This window comes from Hoplias malabaricus, chromosome 5 (genome assembly GCF_029633855.1).
Source record: "Hoplias malabaricus isolate fHopMal1 chromosome 5, fHopMal1.hap1, whole genome shotgun sequence".
Classification (NCBI taxonomy): Eukaryota; Metazoa; Chordata; class Actinopteri; order Characiformes; family Erythrinidae; genus Hoplias; species Hoplias malabaricus.
The window spans coordinates 21,213,659-21,232,639 of NC_089804.1; the positions used below are offsets into that span (position 1 = coordinate 21,213,659).

The 18,981-nt window shown below is 47.0% G+C and overlaps 1 protein-coding gene across 4 annotated transcripts in view; it reads left to right on the forward strand.

Annotated features, from left to right (window-relative positions):
• The window catches only part of grip2b (glutamate receptor interacting protein 2b), a 187,290-nt gene that overhangs the window by 91,930 nt on the left and 76,379 nt on the right, over window positions 1–18,981 (forward strand). The window lies entirely within an intron of this gene.

Below are 18,981 nucleotides of genomic sequence, written 5' to 3' on the forward strand. Positions count from 1 at the left end.
GAAACCCACACAGACATAGGGAGAACACACCACACTCCTCACAGACAGTCACCCGGAGGAAACCCACGCAGACACAGAGAGAACACACCACACTCCTCATAGACAGTCACCCGGAGGAAACCCACGCAGACACAGGGAGAACACACCACACTCCTCACAGACAGTCACCCGGAGGAAACCCACACAGACACAGGGAGAACACACCACACTCCTCACAGACAGTCACCCGGAGCGGGAATTAAACCCCTGCGCCACCGTGCCGGCCCCAAAAAAGTTTTTAAAAGTTATTTCTACTCTTATTGTATCTTATTTTATCCACCATTTTATTTATTAATTCGTACCACTATATTCTACTCTACGTCTTTGGCTCAGGTTGTTCAGCGGTGAATATCTCCCATCACATTGTGCAGAAGGAGAGTTGAGTGGCATATCTCATTACCTGCAGTTGTGCTGAACCTGGTGAAATATCATATTTGATGTTCCTGTCAGAAAGGATAACACAATCTGTAAAACACTACGATACGCAGAATCTGAAAGCCTTTATTGTAAGACAGTGCTGAAAACGCAGACCCTCACATTTTCTCACGCTCGGAGACACCTTCATTGAATTGCAAATGAGCGAGCTGTAAATACGAATTCCCTTTGGCTACTAAAACAATATGTTTGCTGGTTTTATTCATTTATTAGAGTGAGCGTATTTAGTGGGAAAAGTGTATTTGCTCGAGTCGTTTTGTTTAAATGTTATTGTTACGTCTCTGTGCATGAGGTTCCTGCCCTTGGCGAGGTTTCACGAGGAATGAAGAGCCCAGCAGTTTGTGTTTCAAGATGTTTCTATCTTCTGCTCCTCTGTTCTGTGTTTGCACTCGCTCAGCGTCAGGCCCTGGCTGTCTGAGGGAGAGCAGCGCTGCCCTTCTGCTCTCAAACTCTCGTAAGGGACCATCAGGGAATGGAAAAGTTCTCACACACTGTGCTCTTCAACCTTTAGAAACTCAGCAAATTCTGAGCGAGTTGGAGCTTCTAAGTTTATGGAAAGTGCTGCTGAAATATTGCACGATCTCCACAGCACAGAGTGAAACAGATGTGTATTGTGTTATGTGAACGTAGTTGGTTGGAACCGCGGCACTGATAGTGTTGTTGACACACACACAGTTGTAGGGTCCTGGGCTCTGCGTGGGTTTCCTCTGGGTGCTCAGCTTTCCTCCCACAGTCCAAAATACACATAGATTTATTAAACTCACCAGGGGAGCTTTTTACCAAAGAGCCCCTTAAATGTGTTGTCTTTATGTGTCAAAAACAGAACTGTCTGCAGCACTCAGTGTTCATCATAAACATCTTTCATTAATTCAGTCACCCGGAGGAAACCCACACAGACACAGAGAGAACACACCACACTTCTCACAGACGGTCACCCGGAGGAAACCCACGCAGACACAGAGAGAACACACCACACTCCTCACAGACGGTCACCCGGAGGAAACCCACGCAGACACAGGGAGAACACACCACACTCCTCACAGACAGTCACCCGGAGGAAACCCACCCAGACACAGAGAGAACACACCATACTCCTCACAGACAGTCACCCGGAGGAAACCCACCCAGACACAGAGAGAACACACCATACTCCTCACAGACAGTCATCCGGAGGAAACCCATGCAGACACAGGGAGAACACACCACACTCCTCACAGACAGTCACCCGGAGGAAACCCACGCAGACACAGGGAGAACACACCACACTCCTCACAGACAGTCACCCGGAGGAAACCCACACAGACACAGAGAGAACACACCACACTCCTCACAGACAGTCACCCGGAGGAAACCCACGCAGAATCTATTCAAACATATCTGATAAATATGACCTTCCTTCATTACACCCCCGCAACACACACACACACACACACAGAGTTCAGTCAGTTGTCCTTGTCCTAGAACAGTTAGAAAGCACTAGTCGTGCCCTTTCGCATAAACTGCTTTCATTGTTTATGGCCCCATCAGGAAGCTAATGTGTGACATCAATCTGTGTACAGGAGGCTCTAGTCGTAAAGTTCATTTTTCCAGTCTCATCAGCGCTGCGTGAAGTTTATCTCTAAAGCAGTTCCCTGTCATTTTATGTGAAGGTGGCAGACAATGGAGTTGTAAGACATTGCTGGGCACATTTCTATCAAATGTGAGAACATTAATGCAGCTGTAAAGTTCTGTGAACTGATGCAAATGTATATTTCTATAATTAAACACATGTATCTCACAAACTAGTCACTTTACAGAAGAAGGAAAAAAGCTTCATAACTTTCAGTGGAGGCATTTCTATTGGTCCATTCGTCCTGAAACTCTCACACAGTGTGAAGGACAGCTGCTGTGTTGATATGATGTAGTAAACTAAACATGTACAAAAGTGGTGATACATGTTTTTACGACGATATTAACGTCACGCTGTAAGTTCTGGGACCTCCAGTGGTAGCCTGAGAGTCCCTGATTGTTACTCTCTTGCCACTCTGTAATTTTTAGTCCCATTCGGAACTAGGGACCCTTCAGTGACATGCACTGATTGTGTGATTATTATAGAGAGGTTACACTGTGAGGACCAGTGAAGTTCACTCTAAAACATGGGCTGTATTATAAAGTGTTACCCGAAGCAAGTTTCCCAAGAGTCTGCACTCTGTGTGGAGCCAGAAATAGAACATGTGTGAAATCTCAAATTAATTGGGAGGAGAGTATCGCAATTGATCACAAGTTGCCTCTTAAAAGCACCATTAATGAAAGACGTTTTGTTCTAGTGAAGGAACAGGGTGCAGTTAATTAAAGGAGAAGCAGGCCTTGGTTTTAGCGCACAGTCAGATGACTGGATAAGGGCCTCAAGAACTTTTCTGCTGATAATGGCCACCGCGACCCTGAGCTGGATAAGTGGTTCCAGACGATGAATGAATGAATGTGTCAGTGAAGTATCAGTCAAATGTTTACCTGTGTAATATCAAATTCATTTATGAAGCGCTTTGTCACAATGCAGCTTTACAGAATTAGTATCAGAACAGGTACCAAATCAGAAAGCCAAAGGCGACAGTGGCAAGGTAAAACTCCCTCGAGGCTGGAGGAAGAAACCTTGGAACGAACCAGGACTCACAAAATGGGGTCCATCCACCTGTGATCAAACTACAGATAGAAATGAAGACTTACAACAGTTGGAAGCATCAGTCTGAGTGTTGCTAATCCGAGTCCATTTCTACATCAGTGTAACTGATGATGGCGAGAAATGGTGTGTGGTCCGAGGCTGGCAGAAGTAGATGGAGATGAGCAGCTGGTCTGGTGTGGAACCACAGGAGAACCCAGCAAACAATCTTCTATCTGTGGGCCGCCATTTTCCTAAAACGTTAAGACACAATAATCCACAGTATATTCTTTGGTAACGAGAAGTGATGATATGGCACAGATTTGGTCTGATTCTTATATTTCAATACATGGCATGAGGGCACGTTCGGACATTTGATACCATGTGTATGAAATGAGACGTATCTGGATGGTACGCTATGGGACAGGAACGCTGGCCTGGCTTAAAGCGTATCAAACAATCATCAGATGTGATCAAGATGCTTGCAAGAATTTCAAAATTATATATCTCCAGATTCTTGGACTTTTGGCACAGTGTCTGATTTATTTATGAATCACTTTTTGAATCTGATGATGTTGCAAAAGCGCTTTACTGAACTCCTACTGTGTCCTAGTCCTGCGTGAGCACCAGCGAGGCGACAGCGGCAGGAAAACCTCCCTCAGCACAAGAGGAAAAACCACTGAGATGAAGTAAGACTCAAAATAGTTGTAATATAAGTGCTGCTCATTACAGAACTGTGTAAAATAAAAGAACGCATGTGAAATCAACTCAGAATTCTACCGTTAATACAGAATATGGTACAGTTATGTCAGTTTTCCTGAGAGTGTAGGGCTACCCCAGTAAATCAGCAACATGCCCAATGTACTGCCTAGAGGGGCTTCTCTAATCTACTCATATCTGAATGCAATCAAATTCTCACAGCACTCATCCAGTAATAAATGTAAGGCCTTTGCAGTGCACTAGAGACACTGTAGAAAGAGCAGGTGTCCACATCTGATTCGCTGTTTATGACCAAATAATACACTTCTCTGTTCCTCCTTCAGCTTCATGAGGACAGAAAAGATTAATTGAATCCATCACACATCTGGATGCCCTGATTCCACTCCTCTTTTGTCTCCATTAAACTCCCCGTGCTGAAGTGGTCCACTTGTGTCCTCTCCAGAGGGTCCTGGGCAGTGCTGTACGGAGTTAATCAGACGCTGTGTCTGGACGCCTTCGTGGCTCTGAATGTTAAGGAGGGGGTGACGTCGTGATTCGCCAGGACGAGCTCCTGCGGGAGCGTGTAGCAGCATCTCAATGTGAATAAAGTCGCTATCTGTTCACTTCCTCTGCTGCAGGCCATGCTTCTGCGGGGCACAAAAGCGCAGGGGTGCGGGGTATTGATCTGCATTTGTTTCGCTGCACTGTAAAGATGCTGAGGGGAATGAGCTCGGCCGCCGGCTCGGAGGGTGACCTGATCTGATTCCCTCAGTGTGAAGAAGCGGATGAGATATGGGACTGAATGTGGGGCATTTCTCAACCTCTTGAGTTGGTGTTACTTGAAGTCCAGGTCTTTCTTTGATGTCAGAACTGATCACAATGTTGACTTGAGTTATGGGTTGGAGACTGACTTTGTTAAAGCTTATGATGATGGATGGACATCTGAGTTGATCACAGGTTGCTGTCTCCTAACATCCTCCATCCAGAAAAGGAAGAACTCGGACATCAGCAATACTTTAACCCTCAGGAGTTGCTGATCGGTCCAGAGTTGTGATCTGTTCAAGCTGAGACACAGTCATGCTGAGCACTGCTGCCAGTTTCTGTAGAAAGCAGATGCTCATTTTTGTTTGATGTGGCTAGATGAAGTAGAAATGAAATGTGATTTAAGAAATCAAAATGGAATGGAACAGGTGCTGCATTTCTTATGACATCTTCGTAATTCATAACAACGAGAGAGAGAGAGAGAGAGAGAGAGGGAGACAGCTGAAAATAATGATGGTAAACATTGTTAAATGTGGCATATAAAGGCAAAATCTTTCATGTACTCATTTTCTGTAGCCACTTATCCAGTACAGGGTTGCGGTGGTTCTGGGGTTTACCCGGAATCACCTGGAGGAGGCACCATTCCTTCACAGGGTGACACACACTCACACATTCACTCATACACTTACACCTATGGACACGTTTGAGTTGCCAATCCACCTACCAACATGTGTTTTCAGACCGTGGGAGGAAACCAGAGCACCTGGCGGAAACCTAGGCAGACACAGGGAGAACACAACACACTCCTCACAGATAGTCACCCGGAGGAAACCCACGCAGACACAGGGAGAACACACCACACTCCTCACAGACAGTCACCCGGCGGAAACCCACGCAGACACTGGGAGAACACACCACACTCCTCACAGACAGTCACCCGGCGGAAACCCACGCAGACACAGAGAGAACACACCACACTCCTCACAGACAGTCACCCGGCGGAAACCCACGCAGACACAGAGAGAACACACCACACTCCTCACAGACAGTCACCCGGAGGAAACCCACGCAGACACAGGGAGAACACACCACACTCCTCACAGACAGTCACCCGGAGGAAACCCACACAGACACAGGGAGAACACACCACACTCCTCACAGACAGTCACCCGGAGGAAACCTACGCAGACACAGAGAGAACACACCAATCTTACATTAAGAAAATGTGTGCAGGTTATTTATTTCTTTTATTTCCCAGCACATGAGCATCAGTCACGCTTTGAAGCTGCGTAATCAGCGACAGTTATAAATGCGCCCTGAGAAAGACAGACTCGCCCTTGTCAATGTCATCTCCATTCCTCACGGCTAAGACACTGACCATAAAAAATGACTTTGACCACTGAATTAATGCCATTTCACACTCAGCTCGACAGGTACCTCCCATTCCTTACTTTCAAGTGCATCTGCCGAAATGTCTCTGACGCCGTGAGATTCGGGCTATGGGCCGTATCAGATCGAGAGGTGACTCCGCCACACGGGGAATTTTAATTCCCCTTCCCCTCTCCTCATTCTCCTTCTGTTCTTAGGAAGCGCAGCCGCTCGTCTTCATTCTTTTAAACAGGTTTGATTCTCCCAGCTCCTCGTCTCATTTTAAAGGTTGGGCCTTGTTCTCGATTAGCTGCTGTGTGCCGAGGTTTTCCAGCTGAGCCCCCCACCAATATCCCACCTCGGATAGAGATGTCAAATTTCCACTGTGAAATATTCATCCCGTTCGGTAAGGTCAGGGCTGCCCTGTTTCAGTGGCTCTTCTGCTTTGTCTCGAAATGTTGTGTCGTGCAGTCTGAGTGCCCTCTGCTGATTAGTGGCAGACATACAGTATTTATGGCTCTGCTTTATTTCCCCTCTTCAGCGTCTCATGATGAAACACAGAGCTTCAGAAGTGACGCGCAGATACAGCCGGCTAGAAGAGCTCCACTTTGTAGGAAATACCAACAGGAAACCGGTTTGGATGTGGTGTGTAATTTGGCGTCTGTTTATATTTAATCAAGTGTGTGTACTTAAGTAAACTACCGACTGAGTAATAACAGTCCTTTTACAACACAGAGTATGTGATCATTTTTATGTGAGACTTGCATCCATTCATCTTCTGTGAGCACTTCCTCCTGATCAGAGTCACCTCCCTGGAGTCGAGAGAGAGTTTTATAGTCAAATCTGCATATGTACAAGACATACAAAGGATTGAAATTATGTTACTCTCCTCTCCAAGGTGCAGTAACATTCAACAAAAAATAGACTAAATTCAACTAAGCTAAGTATATAAATATATGAAAGTGAACAAATAGAAGACAAGTGCAGGACGTATGATACCAGCAGCTCACTGATAGACATACATGAGGCAATGGGACACTGACTGAAGACAATAACCTGATTTGGACGTAGGATAATGGATGTACAAGGCAGTATAAACAATAGTGCAAACAAATTGTAATAAAAGGAGGTAGGACCCACGCAGACACAGGGAGAACACACCACACTCCTCACAGACAGTCACCCGGAGGAAACCCACGCAGACACAGGGAGAACACACCACACTCGTCACAGACAGTCACCTGGAGGAAACCCACGCAGACACAGGGAGAACACACCACACTCCTCACAGACAGTCACCCGGAGGAAACCCACGCAGACACAGGGAGAACACACCACACTCCTCACAGACAGTCACTTGGAGTAAACCCACGCAGACACAGGGAGAATACACCACACTCCTCAAAGACAGTCACCCGGAGGAAACCCACGCAGACACAGGGAGAACACACCACACTCCTCACAGACAGTCACCTGGAGGAAACCCACGCAGACACAGGGAGAACACACCACACTCTTCACAGACAGTCACCCGGAGGAAACCCATGCAGACACAGAGAGTACACACCACACTCCTCACAGACAGTCACCCGGAAGAAACCCACGCAGACACAGGGAGAACACATCACACTCCTCACAGACAGTCACCCGGAGGAAACCCTCGCAGACACAGAGAGAACACACCACATTCCTCACAGACAGTCACCCGGAGGAAACCCACGCAGACACAGGGAGAACACACCACACTCCTCACAGACAGTCACTTGGAGTAAACCCACGCAGACACAGAGAGAACAAACCACACTCCTCACAGACATTCACCCAGAGGAAACCCTCGCAGACACAGGAAGAACACACCACACTCCTCACAGACAGTCACCCGGAGGAAACCCACGCAGACACAGAGAGAACACACCACACTCGTCACAGACAGTCACCCGGAGGAAACCCACAAAGACACAGGGAGAACACACCACACTCCTCACAGACAGTCACCCGGAGGAAAACCACGCAGACACAGAGAGAACAAACCACACTCTTCACAGACATTCACCCAGAGGAAACCCTTGCAGACACAGAGAGAACACACCACATTCCTCACAGACAGTCACCCGGAGGAAACCCACGCAGACACAGGGAGAACACACCACACTCCTCACAGACAGTCACTTGGAGTAAACCCACGCAGACACAGAGAGAACAAACCACACTCCTCACAGACATTCACCCAGAGGAAACCCTCGCAGACACAGGAAGAACACACCACACTCCTCACAGACAGTCACCCGGAGGAAACCCACGCAGACACAGAGAGAACACACCACACTCGTCACAGACAGTCACCCGGAGGAAACCCACAAAGACACAGGGAGAACACACCACACTCCTCACAGACAGTCACTCGGAGGAAAACCACGCAGACACAGAGAGAACAAACCACACTCTTCACAGACATTCACCCAGAGGAAACCCTTGCAGACACAGGGAGAACACACCACACTCCTCACAGACAGTCACCCGGAGGAAACCCACGCAGACACAGGGAGAACACACCACACTCCTCACAGACAGTCACCTGGAGGAAACCCACGCAGGCACAGGGAGAACACACCACACTCTTCACAGACAGTCACCCGGAGGAAACCCATGCAGACACAGAGAGTACACACCACACTCTTCACAGACAGTCACCCGGAGGAAACCCATGCAGACACAGGGAGAACACACCGCAGACAGTGACCTGAGGGGGTTATCCCTCAGGACCCCAAGACCCTGAAGCTCCGTGGGAACCTAGTGCCAGTGCGCTCCCCCATATCTCCCAAATGTGTTTATGTTCTATTTCACCTGAGGCAAGCTTGTAAACACATATGTAAATGAGTTACTGAATTAATAAATGGGTAATTTGATTTTCTGCCTAGTTTTCTGCCTGTTTTTAACCTGCTTATGTTGCAAAGGAGCCTCCAGTCATCGCCTGCTCTCTGTTCTCGATTCATAGCTCTGCTAACAGTTCCAATCTGGACATATCAAGATAGTTGGCTCTTGTTAAAAGTCAGTTTATGACAGACGTGGGGCTTTTCTTTCACCAGGACTTGGCAGGAAAGGTCTGCCTCCAGTTTGGTCTTGAGCCTCCAGTGTGTAAATATAGCTGAATAAAGTCGAGCGGAGCCCGGTCCATCTCCGCACATGAGCCGCATAGTAAGTCCCCGTGGAAGCGAGCGATCAAGATGGAGGAGGATTGGGGGAGTGCTCCAGCTCTGAGTTGATCAAAGTGCCTCCTCCATCTGAGGAGCCGTCTTGTTGACTAGTGTCAGCACAGGCGCACGCTGCTAAATTTTTGATCCCATCAGGGGATACGCTTGACACAACTAGTGCAAACCCCAAGAATGGCAGCACAACAATTTGGAACGGCACCAGAATGATCCTCGTTTCTCTCAGGAAGAACAGGGGAATCCATGCCTTCTGGATACTTGTTTATTCTTGTCTGTATTTTGTTCTTTTCACCCACTTTGCTTGTCACAAAGTCCCAGTCTTGGCTGATATGATGCCCCGTGTAAGATCAGGCTGGAGGAAAGAAAGTAGCACATGCCTCTGTTGATGTGTGGACTACTTTTGCAGTGCGCCTCGACAAGCTTCAAGGAACCATGGCTGATTTAGTACTTGGCCTCCGCAGTAAGAATGGGTTGTATTAACCTTTAATAAGCTCAAAGCCAAGATCCCTGAGGTTTGAACTCACCTCATCATCATACCCTCCCTGGCGGTTTTCTAAGTGCTGCTTAAGTCAGAAAAGATGACAATGTATATGAACATTAATGTGGGGATCTGGAGCCCACCAAAGGACACACTGTAAAACAAGACCACCCAGTCAGTTTCCTGTGTGAGCTGTTCTGATTGTGCTCCACTTCTGACGTCAAGTGCAGAGGCTTTAGAATTGCCCCACCCCCTCGTCTGAGCCTGTCCAATCACAGCGTTGGACCTGTGTTTATGTGAGAGCGCAAAGACGACGTTAAACAGCAAAACAGACACAACAAGCGCGGAGAAATAAGAGCACTGAGTAAAAACTGAGAAAACGAGAACGGAGAAGAAAGAGAACAGAGTGAAAACGGCTAAAAACCAGAACTTCTGCTCCTCGCTCCTCACTGCTGTGCGCTCGGGGTCGGGGTGAACAGTGAGCGGCTCATTATCATTTAAAGGAACAGGTGCTGAAAGCGGGCAATCACAGTTCAATTTTTAAAATATCATATTTTTAATTTGATATATAGATATTGGGCGGCATGGTGGTGCAGCAGGTAGTGTCGCAGTCATACAGCTCCAGGGACCTGGAGGTTGTGGGTTCAATTCCTGCTCCGGGTGACTGTCTGTGAGGAGTGTGGTGTGTTCTCCCTGTGTCTGCGTGGGTTTCCTCAGGGTGACTGTCTGTGAGGAGTGTGGTGTGTTCTCCCTGTGTCTGCATGGGTTTCTTCCGGGTGACTGTGGGGAGTGTGGTGTGTTCTCTCTGTGTCCGCGTGGGTTTCCTCCGGGTGCTCCGGTTTCCTCCCACAGTCCAAAAACACACGTTGGTAAGTGGATTGGCGACTCAAAAGTGTCCGTAGGTGTGAGTGTGTGAGTGAATGTGTGTGTGTCTGTGTTGCCCTGTGAAGGACTGGCGCCCCCTCCAGGGTGTATTTTCGCCTTGCGCCCAATGATTCCAGGTAGGCTCTGGACCCACCGCGACCCTGAACTGGATAAGGGTTACAGATAATGAATGAATGAATATATAGATATAGCACTGATGGATATTTTAGCTTTGTGTACTGTATATTACTGAATTAAGATCCTTACATGTTTTCATTTCCTCAGTTATAATCTAGTAAGCTCTGTAGAGCAGTGAACATGGATCAGGAGCGGTTAATTCCTACTGCTCTTTGGGTTATGGGTACATTCAAGTTCTTTAGGAGCTTATACTGCATTTTGTAATGAAGTGTCAGCATGCTTTAAAAACCCAGGGCTTGTGGCACCAGGAAGACTCTCGCGCTGTTGATCTGAGAAAAGGCATGACCAAGGGATTAGGCAGAAATTGTAAAGAAGAAGTTTGTGAAGAGGTGGATGCTGTGTTCCAGCTGCCGACCCAAGCCTCCGCTCTGAGTGGAGTTCACTGGGTTGAGCCCAGCGGGTCGGTGCATTAGTTAAGGTGGGCTAATTCATCCCTCACAGACGGTTTCTCTGAAGTATCCACATGGCAGAGCTCCCCTGCTGTGTTTAGCTTCTGGTTGAACATGAACTCACACAGAAGGGCCTGTGTTTACCCACACACCTCCTCACACTCCTGTCCCTGCCCTGATTCAATACAGGGGTCCTCAGAAGGCCAGCTTTTTCCTTTAGAATCAAATATGACCAAGCCCTACAATGGCAGATGGGTCCTTGCTGGGTCCTTGAACATGAAAACAGAACAAAAAGCCTTGGTTTCTTGCCAAAAAACAATCTGGGAGCAAGGACCCAGGGAACCACTGATTCAAAGCCGGTAGCACCCCCTTGTGGACAGTCTTCAACCTGCTACAAGTGAGTGAGGGAGCCATGTCAATAAGATGTTAAACCTTAAGGTCTACAGCTAAGGGCCTAAATCTAGTAGCCCCATCTTGTGGACAGTCATCTGCTTTCTAAGTGTCGGTGAATGAATGAGTTAAAGTGAGTGAAGGAGTGAGTATAACTGCAAGCCAGGTCTAAAAGTTGCTTTGCAGCTTAAAGACTACTGACAAATGCCACAGATGACGAGCAGTGTCAAGAAGATATTGAATATTTTAATTATAGAAATATACTTGTTTTTCTACATTTGGCTGCACCCACCGTTCAGTTCACTGTTGTTGTTTTTTCTGGATTTAATGGTCAGTATTTTATTGCAAATGGTAAAATTCATTCATTCATTCATTGTCTGTAACCCTTATCCAGTTCAGGGTCGCAGTGGGTCCGGAGTCTACCCGGAATCACTGGATGCAAGGTGGGAACAGACCCTAGAGGGGGCGCCAGTACTTCACAGAGCGACACACACTCACACATTCACTCTCACATTCACACAACAACTGCTTATCACTTATTACCAGAATCGATGTCTAATGGGAAAAAGTGAGCTAATCTGGCTAATGCTAGCAGCTGCAAACCCTGGCTTTCTGCACAGTGACAAAACTTATCACTAACTAACACAGCAACTCTCTCTCTATGTCTCTCTCTCTCTGTGTCTGTCTGTCTCTCTCTCTCTCTCTCTCTCTCTCTCTGCCATAATGTCCGTACCGAGAATACCGAGCTAGATACTATTGTGGAGCTAGGTAACCACCTGTGAGATCTGTGCCTTACATTCCTCACAAGAGCCCTCCACTCCATGATTCAATAGTTGCTTGCTCTAGTAACCAGCAGAGGACCCAGCGAAGCAGCCACAGAGGCTCTATACAGCTCTGTGAAACATCTCAATCATTTAGAAGCAGTAATTCTGAGGTAGAAACACTACACAGTGTTCCTTTAAAGGGGACAAGACATTATTGTGAACTTTTCCCCCCATGAAAACAACACATATTAATTCTGCAGTGGCTATGATTAGCAGGCATTAATATTCCAGATCCACACTGGAATGTGTTCAAGATGAGTAAGACAGGAGAGCGTCGGAGAAAAATAGCTCAGGGGCCCACACACATACACACACACACACTCGAGTGCGACAGACAGATGGGTAAATACATGCAAACATATGCATCTATACACATACACAACTTCTTCAGAGCTCCCTACCCCCCGATGCTGAGATGATACAAAGAAATGTAGAAGATGTTCATTGCGTGAAGTTTGTTGCATCAAACCCAATAATGCTTTTCAGCACATCTGCATCACCCTGTAGCTTTGATGTCCCCTCACACTCGCACCTCCCAACAGCTGCAGACTGTGTTTCCTCTGAAGAACACTGAAGCATTGAAAATATTAAAACATCAAGCTCATTTGGCCTTGGACAAAACGGGTTCATTATTATTCTGTGTAAATGCTAAATCCTGAAGATCCCCGCTGAGTCTGAGAGGAGAGACGGAGCACTGTGGAGTTTACAGTACGGAGTTTCAGTGCAGGTTCCGAAGGAGTGTTGAAGAATGAATAATATCCAGCCATTGTTCAATAATGTATTTAACCACGCAGTTAACAGACCTCGTTATTTTAGACAAAGATATTTCAGACCCGACCTGGTGTAGAGTGGATCAGACACAGCAGTGCTGCTGGAGTTTTTAAACCCTGTGTCCACTCTCTGTCCACTCTGTGAGACACTCCTCCCTCGTTGGTCCACCTTGTAGATGTAAAGTCAGAGACAGTAGCTCATCTGTCGCTGCACAGTGTGTGTCGCTCGTCCTCTAGTCCTTCATCAGTGACACAGGACGCTGTCGGCTGGATGTTTTTGGTCGGTGGACTGTTCTGAGTCCAGACACTGAGGGGTTTAAAAACTCCAACAGCACTGCTGTGTCTGATCCACTCTACACCAGCACAACACACACTAACACACCACCACCACGTCAGTGATCCACAACACACCTCTCTGTGGGTTGAAATGGGGGTAACAAAGTATGCAGAGGGCGCCACGGTGTTGAGGTGGTGAGGAGTGTGGTGTGTTCTCTCTGTGTCTGCGTGGGTTTCCTCCGGGTGACTGTCTGTGAGGAGTGTGGTGTGTTCTCTCTGTGTCTGCGTGGGTTTCCTCCGGGTGACTGTCTGTGAGGGGTGTGGTGTGTTCTCTCTGTGTCTGCGTGGGTTTCCTCCGGGTAACTGTCTGTGAGGAGTGTGGTGTGTTCTCTCTGTGTCTGCGTGGGTTTCCTCTGGGTGACTGTCTGTGGGGAGTGTGGTGTGTTCTCTCTGTGTCTGCGTGGGTTTCCTCCGGGTAACTGTCTGTGAGGAGTGTGGTGTGTTCTCTCTGTGTCTGCGTGGGTTTCCTCCGGGTGACTGTCTGTGAGGGGTGTGGTGTGTTCTCCCTGTGTCTGCGTGGGTTTCCTCCGGGTGACTGTCTGTGAGGAGTGTGGTGTGTTCTCTCTGTTTCTGCGTGGGTTTCCTCCGGGTGACTGTCTGTGAGGAGTGTGGTGTGTTCTCTCTGTTTCTGCGTGGGTTTCCTCCGAGTGCTCTGGTTTCCTCCCATGCTCCAAAAACACACGTTGGAAGTTGGACTCAAAAGTGTCCCTGGTGTGAGTGTTTGTGAGTGTGTGTGTTGCCCTGTGAAGGACTGGCGCCCCCTCCAGGGTGTATTCCCGCCTTGTGCCCAATGATTCCAGGTAGGCTCTGGACCCACCGCGACCCTGAATTGGATAAGGGTTACAGATAATGAATGAATGAATGAATGAAAGTATGCAGAGCAACAGATGTACTACAGTGAACTATTAAGTGCCCCTGAGTGGTCAGTGGAGCTGATAAAATGGACAATGAATGCAAAATGTTATTTCTGCACAATCTTCTTTTTTAAGAGTGCATTTTGTTCATTCGCTGTTTAAAGCTGTGCTTTTTGGTTTTGACAAACCATTGTGTGTCTCTAAAATGTCTTTAGATTTTAAACATTCATGAACTCTAAATTATGCTTTTTGCCACTCGGCGCAGTTCTGCGGCACTGATGTGGAAGGCTGAGTAGCTGATGAATTAGAAATCATTAATTAATGCTTGATCCAAACTAAAATTTAATCAACTTTCAGGACACAGAAAAAAAGTGCACATTAAGAGGTAAACAGAAGTGTGTGCCTCGCTCAGTGCTGAGCAGTTTAGACAGAAACACACAGCGCAGATGCTTAGAAAGTCCTTATCGTTTAGGGCGGCCCATTGCATTAAATATGAACTACGGCAATGACCGGACCCCCCCGGGGGGTTGTGCCTTCTGGCTGTTTGTTTACACACATTAATATTTACATTCAAACTCAAAATGAACACAGGCTTTTAGCTCAATTTAAGCAAAATAAAAGTCCCTGTTCTCTCTCTGGTCCTTTATAACTATCAGCGTCAATGTGTGATCAGTGCAGAAATGAACCCAGGGAGAACATGAAGGACTGGCGCCCCCTCCAGGGTGTGTTTCTGCCTCGCGCCCAGTGATTCCAGGTAGGCTCTGGACCCACCGTGACCCTGAATTGGATAAGGGTTACAGATAATGGATGGATGGATGGATACATAATAAAGACATTGCAATTGCAATCCCTTATTTAGTGCATGTGCACATTAATATAGGAATGTGGACCCCACCAAACCACACTGTGAAACAAGTCAACCCTGTCGGTTTTGTGTGTGCTGCTTAAGTCAGAAAACACTTCTGACGTCAAGTGCAGAGACTTTAGAATCGCCCCTCCCCCTCATCTGAGTCTGTCCAATCACAGCGATGGACCCGCGTTTATGTGAGAGTGCAAAGACGAGGTTAAACAGACACAACGAGAAATAAGAGCAGTGCGTAAAAATGGAAAAAACGAGAACCGAGAAGAAAGAGAACAGAGTGAAAACGACTAAAAACCAGAGCTTCTGCTCCTCGCTCCTCACTGCTGTGCACCTCGGGGTCGGGGTGAACAGCGAGCGGCTCATTATCATTTAAAGGAAGGGGGAGAACACTGCTGTGGGGTTTGAACCAAAGCGGGTCACAGGACTGTGTTCCACTGTGGAGAAGAGGGAAGATACGTTCCCTTTAAAGTCAACACCACTGGTAATTTATGTCCTGTAGTAACCACTGCTAAGAAACTGCAAGGTTTCACTCCATACCGATTTATCCATGTGGTTTTAAGGTAAAAGTAGGACATATATGAGTCCTGTGTAATGGAAATGTTATATATCAAGTCTCTAAAAATACAGGGCCCATGCCGGAATACATTTAAGAAGACGTAACTCCGTAACACAGCAGTCTTAAAATGAGAGTATGGATATATTTTTAACTTCAGAAGGTTTGAAACATAACACATGCCCATAAAGCACTGGCGTGGTGTCTTTTCCATAGACTCCTCTCTAAAACTCCGGTAAAAGATGTAAGAGATTCAGTAAAAGTGCTGCTTGTGTATTTCTCGTGATATCCCCCCGGCTGGTATCAGCGGAAGAACAGATCTCTACTCTTTCTTGGAATGCTGACTCTGTAAACCTGACGTTCCTGTCATTACGGAAAATGTCTTCTCAGACTGAACCCAAACAGACTAATTCATATCTTACAGTGACTTTTATTCAGCGCCATCTACAGACACTGTAAGATAAGACTTGTACATGGCTTTTTACAAGTCTGTGCACTTACTGACTACATTATTATTCATTCATTCATTCAATATCTGTAACCCTTATCCAATTCAGGGTCGCGGTGTGTCCAGAGCCTACCTGGAATTACTGGGCGCAAGGCGGGAATGCACCCTGGAGGGGGCGCCAGTCCTTCACAGGGCAACACACACACATTAACACCTACAGACACTTTTGAGTCACCAATCCACCTACCATCATGTGTTTTTGGACTGTGGGAGGAAACTGGAGCACTCAGAGGAAACCCACGCAGACACAGGGAGAACACACCACACTCCCTACAGACAGTCACCCGGAGGAAACCCACGCAGACACAGGGAGAGCACACCACACTCCCCACAGACAGTCACCCGGAGGAAACCCACACAGACACAGGGAGAACACACCACACTCCTCACAGACAGTCACCCGGAGGAAACCCACACAGAAACAGAGAGAACACACCACATTCCTCACAGACAGTCACCCGGAGGAAACCCACGCAGACACAGAGAGAACACACCACACTCCTCACAGACAGTCACCCGGAGGAAACCCACGCAGACACAGAGAGAACACACCACACTCCTCACAGACAGTCACCCGGAGGAAACCCACGCAGACACAGAGAGAACACACCACACTCCTCACAGACAGTCACCCGGAGGAAACCCACGCAGACACAGAGAGAACACACCACACTCCTCACAGACAGTCACCCGGAGCAGGAATCGAACCCACAACCTCCAGGCCCCTGGAGTTGTGTGACTGCGACACCTACCTACTGTGCCACCGTGCCAGTTTCAGTGCAACATATAGTCAACATAGTCTTTTTCTTTTTTTATACAGAAACTCAGCTGAGTGGCACATGAGGGAAAACTTCAAATAGTTTATGGAGGACAGTATATGGAAAAACAAGGACAAAGCACTTCCCCTGACTGGCTCAAGCCTGCGAGTCTGTGATTCCCCAAACTGCTGAGGCATTCTCCAGGGTTCCCGAGCTATAATTGGATTGTCCACAGAAGTAGGAAGACTTGCACCAATACACAGAGCCCACAGCACACCTCACTCTGATGTCAAAACTCCCGTCGGCCAGCGCCGTTCTCACGGGGCCGCGGGGGTAAGGCGTTCCACAGGCATTTGGTCCCGCTCAGCCTTTCTGTAATTGTTCAGTGTTCAGTCTTCTTGATGAGACATGTTTTGTATTCAGCTGCCGTCGTAAGGAAATCGCTGTTAAACATGAATCACGGCGATTGCGCTCTGTGATTGCTGTGTTGTTTCATTGCTGCGACTTTCTAAAAGTGCAGTCACCTCTCTTTTGTATTTTAAAAAGCTGCATTATTTTATAAAACACAAATGAGGACAAATCGTGTGCTAGGTTTTTGAAGCAGACATCAAAGTAAAAATCTGCCTTAATCCTGGTATATGAATCAGAACAATTCAGGCATTTGGGAGTCTTTCATAGTTCCCCCGTGGGAATCAGAACCGGAATTAGAACCCTTACAAAAGCTAAATCTTCATAAACTAATTTCTGTTCAGATTATTATTACGATGTAAAAATTATGTTCAAGATAAACTTCCCCTAACACTCTTTAACTGTAACTTTTTATATGAAATAATTATCTTCCTCTATCTTCACCCACTCCTCTGCCATTGGCCTGCAGCTGGAAAGCCCCGCCCCTGAGTTGTGGGGATTGATTACTTAGGTGTGTGAGGTATGAAACCCTGCCTGTCTGAATCTGTGTTACTGAGATTGGGTTAGGAAGTTACAGTTTCAAAGCGGAAATGCCCATCCACGGGACACAATACAGCATCGACAACAAACACCACACACACTCGCTTACAGGGATAAACACTGACTTTCAGGGGAAGCCACGGGACACAATACGGCATCGACAACAAACACCACACACACTCGCTCACAGGGATAAACACTGACTTCCACTGGAAGCCACGGGACACAATACGACATCGACAACAAACACCACACACACACTTGCTCACAGGGATAAACACTGACTTCCACTGGAAGCCACGGGACACAATACGGCATCTACAACAAACACCACACACACTCGCTTACAGGGATAAACACTGACTTTCACGGGAAGCCACGGGACACAATACGGCATCGACAACAAACACCACACACACTCGCTCACAGGGATAAACACTGACTTCCACTGGAAGCCACGGGACACAATACGGCATCTACAACAAACACCACACACACTCGCTTACAGGGATAAACACTGACTTTCACTGGAATGGGGGCTTTAAATAAGATTCAGCTCATTTCAAGACAAATTGTCTGCTTTGAGGAGTGCACAGTATTAAAATCACAAAGCTGCGGTGTGGTTTGAAAAGCATTGTCATCAGTTTCGGTTCATTATCATATGTGTGATCCTTATTATATTTATGCAGTTCTCATTAATAAACATAAGTGGCTGTATGGAAGATTGCGGTGTTGTGCTTTGTGTGTCCTCAGGGCATTGTGTGTTGTTTAATGCAATCTGTGAATTTACTCGTCCATGCAATTCCCAGGAAATCTGCCAGTTGGCTCCGCAAATTTACTGCTTGAAATATGTGACTCTAGAAGATTAAAGCCTGCATTATCTTCTTTACTTAGGTATTTTGAGTGTGTCCCTGTGATTTCCATTCCTCTAGTAACTCATACACATCTTGGTTTTGCTGATATTGCAATTCTGTAAAAGGCAGGGCTGCCCAGAGAGTGGCCAGAGGGATAATACTGTGGCAGTGTAGGTGTTTGATTTGGACCATCTCCTGGATTAATGAGAGAAACTAACAGTATGTTTCAGAGATTCACTGATTCATAG